The following is a 6,000-nucleotide window of genomic DNA, read 5'->3' on the forward strand; positions in this document are numbered from 1 at the left end:
GGAGGAGAAAAAATGACAACCCAGTTCTTGATTCCTCCAAGTGGAATCTGCCAAGGAGCAAAAAAGGCATGAGGAAACCGAGGCCAAAACGGAGAGGTTTTTAAACCTATTGGAAAAGTTAGTTTGTAGAATATTTAAGTCAGGGTATGTGGATGCTGGGATGTAGGCATGGGGTGAACACTCTGGGTGTGTGGTCAGGCACAATGAAACACGTTGGGATCCTGATTTAAGCTCATTTATTTACAACAGTGGTATCGTCAGCAAGATGGTGCCGTGCTAGTGGCAGCCTGTTACAGCAGCTCTTGTTTTTTGTGTCTATTGTACTGTGTAGTGCAATACTTTGCGTTGGTGGAATCATGGAAGAGAAAAGGATTAGACTGCTGCTTTGCTTCTTTCTCGTTGCTGGACTACTTGAAATAGCACTGAGTAACACACACGAACATGGACACATTGTTTACAGCTGGGAGCAACTGCTACCACTGTGTCACACAGGGATAGCCCTGGCAGAGAGACTGTCTATCCCTGTGGAACTAAAAAGGAGACGGAAAGGATGCAGAGCTGGAATAAAGCGTCGACAGAGAGACGGTACAAACCATTCCTGCCGTCTGTTATTATTGGAAATGTGACATCTCTCCTAAAAAAGATGGACAAGCTGACAGTGCTAACCTGGCTATAGTGTGTACAGAGAATGTAGCATTATGTGCTTCACTGAATCCTGGCTGAAACCTCAAACCTTGTGCATCTCCTCCAAACTTACATTAATTTGGTGAAAAAACAAACCCCCACCAGAAGGTCCGTGAAGGTTTGGTCTGAGGAAGCCAGTGACACACTGAGAGACTGTTTTGAAACCACAAACTGGGAAGCACTCTGTACTCCACATGGTGATATTATTGACAGTCTGACAGACTGCATCACTGACTATATGAACTTTTGTGTTGAGAACACTGTACCTACCAGAACAATTCGCTGCTATGCCAACAACGAACCCTGGGTGACCCCTGAGCTGAAGGCCCTCCTCAATGAAAAAAAGAGGGCTTTTAGTTCTGGGGACAGAGAAGAACTGAGGAGGATACAAAAGGAGCTGAAGAAGAAAATCAGGGAGTGCAAGGACAGCTACAGGAGAAGGATGGAGGAGCGACTACTGCAGAACAGCGTAAGGGAGGTCTGGAGAGGACTGAAGACAATGTCTGGTCACAACAAAGGCTGTGGGAAAGGCCCTGCACCAGGAGACGTGGAATGGGCAGACAAATTAAACCTATTTTTCAACAGGTTTAACTGCAGGTTTGATCCAGTCTCCCACCCCCGCCCAGCGGTCCTCCTCTCCTCTCCCTTCCTCCTACCATCCCCTACCCTCCTCACCCTTCTCTCTCCTATCTCTCTCCTCCCCTCCCTGCCCCCCCACCACTCCCCCACCTCAGTCTAACTCTTACAGCTAGCCAGGTGAGAGTACAACTGAAGAAGATCTGTGTAAAACCTAACCTAACCTAACCTAACCTAACCTAACCTAAGGGTACAAAGGCGGCTGTCTTTGTGAATAGGCTTATCTGACTGGAGCAATAGGTACTCATCTGGAAAACTCTGCTGCTGAGCATGTCGCAGGGGAAGGTTTTCAACCAGCACGTTCAGGGGGATTGAAGGGAGGAGTCTGGGTACTGTGGAGGTTATGGGCCATAGCATCCACAAGGTCATTCCAGGATTTGAAGGCTGTGATGTCATCGGGAATGAAGTTTGAGGGTGTATGGATCTGGCTGCAGAATGCTGATTTCGGTAGTTCAAATGCAACTACTTCCGGGGCACTAGGAGGTTGCATGGGACACTGATCTGATCGCAGATTCAAGAAGGGAGGTCCGGTGGCCCAGCGATTGGGAGCTGGGCATACTTCCAATTCGCAGGGTTAGTGAGATCTAAGATTTCCATTATGCGGTTAGCAACGAACATTTTGTAGCGACAAGTCTCTGAGTTGATCCAAGTAAGTACTGTAGTGACCGAAGGACTGTGCGGGTGAGGGGAAGGGTCAGTTCTGATCGGAGCAGTTGGGCCAACTGAGCTCCAGATAGAGTAGCAGCTGACGTGTAGGTGCTACTCTTGAGCGGGCCATGACAAAGGCCAGGTAGGTATGTCCCTGTTCATTCACTTCCCTCAGGTAAGCCACAGAGCCATATGCCTTTTCTGAGGCATCGTAGAATACATGCAACTCCCTTGTCATAATAACCTTGTCTGATGGGCTGTAGCAATGTGGGATTTTGATCTTATCCATATCGGGAAGTTTTTCCTTCCAGGTCTTCCAGGCTGACTTAATGTTTGCTGGTAGGTTCGGATCATCCCACTCCCGCTCCTTCAACCACAGCTGTTGCACTAGAATCTTTGCCCGGGTGATGAAAGGGGTGAGGAAGCCAAGAGGATCATACTGGCTGGCTAGGACTTTGTAAATAGTCCAAGGAGTCAGGGAAATGTACTCGACTGATCGATACCTGTAACCAAGGCTGTCTGTGCCAGACCAGTCCCAGGGTTCCTTCTTGAGGTTCTGTGCAGTTCTCGTTCAGCCAAAGCTCGGAAGAGGCAGACTGGGCATGTGGGGCCAGATGTTGGACAACCACAGGACTATTGCTGGCCCACTGTCGGATCTCAAATCCACCTACGGCCAGGAGGGAACAGATACGTTCCAGAAGTTCCTTAGCCTCATGAACAGAAGGGAGGCTATGTAGACAGTTGTCCACATAGAAGGACTGGAGGACAGACTATAGGACATTCTTGTTACCTGGCGGTAAACTCCTTGGTGCCACAGTATGGACATGTGAGTTTGTGTTTACTGCTTGCATCCTTCGGGGTGGAAGGTGTCCGTGTGCTGCTTGCTCCATGTAATATGGTAGCTATGGGGTAGTTGGATTTAACTGGCGGTCTCCTCTCCCTTGCATGTTGATTGCTTTGCTTCCACCTGCTATTGCTAACTTGTGATGTCACCATCTGACACTCCAAAATCTACAAGGTTGTGTGTAGCACCAGGTTGGGTGGAACGTGCGCAGCGAGCATAGTTGGCCACTTGTTCAGAGGGCAGTTTAGCAAAAAAGGTTCTATACATGGGAAGCACAAGCTAACTCTGCTCGTCCTGCTGCGCTACCCAAAGACTGCAGCATACCCACCAATGCTCTAAATCTGCTGGCAAAGTCACTGAAGCCCTTAGGGTCACCAGCGTGGAGGGGCGGAAGAGCTTGGATGGCACTGATTTCACTGAGTACTAACTGATGGGGTTGACCATAACGCTGTTGAAGGGCAGCTAGTGCATAGGAGTAAGGGTATGGGCTGTGGGCATAATAAACAGCGAGATGCCGAGCAGTATGGAGCTTCAGGTGGTCAAGCAATATATGATATTTAAACTGCTCAGGTTCCTCAGGGGATAGCAGGATATTAAGGGCCATTTTAAAGTCCTGTGGGTCATCATGAATGAAATGAGGGAATGATTGGGCTGAAGTGGAGGGACAGTACTCACAGCATGTGGCGGAGGGACGAAATGGGCCGCAATCAGCACTTGTAGGGGTTGAGGAGGTAGAACAGCAGCAGCAGGAGCTTAAGTATGTTGTAGAAGGGGCATAGCACCAATAACTTGGAGGTGAGGAGGAATAAGAGCACTAACAGCACCTGGCACGATCGGAGCTGGAGGATGTGGGGCCCTCAGGTAAGGAAGCTGCAGGTTTGAAGACTTAACCAAAGGAGGCCGCGCTGCCAGGTCAGCCACAGCAGGAGGTGCAGCAAATGAAGCTGAGAAGGTAGCAGGGGGGGGGAACGGTTGGCACTTAAGCTGGAAAGGAGGTAATAGCATGGCCTGTGAGCATATTTGGTTGTGGTAGGGAACTGATCCCTCTGGGGGGGGGGGGGGGGGGGGGGGCATGCAAGGAAACATTAGCCAAAGAGGCACTAGGGTGGGCAGCCTCTATTAATCCTAATGCCGGATTAGCTTGGGCTGCTGATGCTGAAGTGGGAGGCACTGTGGAGTTCATAAGGTTATGTGGGGGTGCCACACTGGAAGCAGTAGGGTGGTGGCCCCCACGCATGATAGCAACCTACACATGATTGCATAACAGATTCCATTGTCAGTGCAGATTGAGTTGTCAATAGAGCATGATAATTAAGGTAATGAAGTACAAATTGTAATCGTTTACAACTTTTCACTGGTCTTACTCAATAGCTTTCACAGTGGGGGGCTTAAGATGAGTGTCTTTCCTCGAGATCAATGGGGGATGAGGGCTAGACAAATTACTGAAGAGGATTTTGGAGATGGTTTGAAACCACTGGTCTAGATGGACCGTAGTTGTGTGCTTGTCTTTGTTAACTTTCTCCTTCAGTCACAAATATTAGCCAATAGACAATAGCATAGCCATCAAAAGCAGATATAGGCTACAATTTGTTACTGTACGATTGGAATGTAGGCTATACAAACAACAGATGGTTGGACTAGCGTAAACTCATCAGCAACTCGGTTGACCACAGCGTCAAAATATTTAAATAAATCGACTTACCCGAACAAAATCGATCAGAACTAGAAGACATTGTAGGCACCTCCTGTTTTCGGCATTTCTTCTCCGTTGATTCATCAGATGGAGAAGAATAAACATAGCACACGCCAAAGGTAACACAAGTGCTGAGGCCGGCATTTTCAAACCTGAATTACTACCGGTATCTTGCGTCGCTACTACCCGTGATGTATGCCTGCACGTCTACTACGCGTGACGTATGCCTGCACGACGGCCACGCCGATTTGCATGAAGCGGTGTCTCATTTCTTAGGGAAAGATCTCTACCCTAATATTTCTCACTTCCTTTATCAAGGGTTATGTCGCAAATGAGGGCACTCTATACCAAGTGGAAGATTTAAGGAATAGAAATGGGCCCTTAAAGATCTCTGTCCACAGGAAACCTTAAGAAATGATAGTAAAATGGCTTCATAACTTTTTTTTCTTCCTTCGGTCAACAAACAACAAAACGAGACTTACAGCTGTAACTATGGTTCTATGAATTCTGAATGACCGCCAGATGGCGGTGCTGTAGCACTGGATATCTCCATCTTGCGTATGTGCAGGTCGAGTCATTATACCAACAAAGTCACCTGTGACCATGCAATGATGTAGGGCGTTCACCCCAGTATAAACCCCCCCACGTCATTACGCAATCTGGTCCCACAGAATCTTCTCGCCTAGATTCCAAGTCTAGGATAACTGGCTGTTATCCAGAATTCATATAACCATAGTTACAGCTGTAACTCTCGTTCTATTTCTTCTTGACCGCCAGATGGCTTAAGCACTCGATGACACGAGGAATGCTTACCACGCTAAGGGGCGGAAGTTGCTAGAACTGTAGGGGCAGCCACATTGACACGGTAATAGCGAGCGAATGTACATGAAGAACCCCAGGTCACGGCAACACAGATGTCTTGCAGAGAGGCCACTTTCAATGCCCCCCGGGATGTGGACACACTCCGGTTAGAGTGACACTTCACATTACTAGGGGCTGGCAGGCCTTGCAACCTGTAAGCATGTAAAATCACATCCACAATCCAGTTAGAAGGTCTCTGTCTTGAAAGGGATGTACCCTTCTTTTTTTTAGATATTTTTTGGGGGCATTTTCAGCCTTTAATGGATAGGACAGACAAGTGTGAAGGGGGGAGAGAGAGAGGGAGTGACATGCAGCAAAGGGCCACAGGCTGGAGTCGAACCCGGGTCGCTGCGGCAACAGCCTTGTACATGGGGCGCCTGCTCTACCACTACACCACCGACACCCCGGGATGTACCCTTCTTACCAACCACATAGCAGACAAAAAGCTGGTCAGTCTTACGTAAATTGGCAGTGGCCTCCACGTATGTCTTGAGTGCCCGAAGTGGGCACAGTAACTGGCTCCTAGATGGCTCCTCTGCCCCCTGAGAAGAACCTGATGGATTAAATGCTGCCAGCTCGATGGCTTGATTTACATGTGAGGAAGGCACCCTCTTTGGCAGGAAGGATGGAATTG

Source organism: Epinephelus lanceolatus, chromosome 14 (assembly GCF_041903045.1).
Source record: "Epinephelus lanceolatus isolate andai-2023 chromosome 14, ASM4190304v1, whole genome shotgun sequence".
Classification (NCBI taxonomy): Eukaryota; Metazoa; Chordata; class Actinopteri; order Perciformes; family Serranidae; genus Epinephelus; species Epinephelus lanceolatus.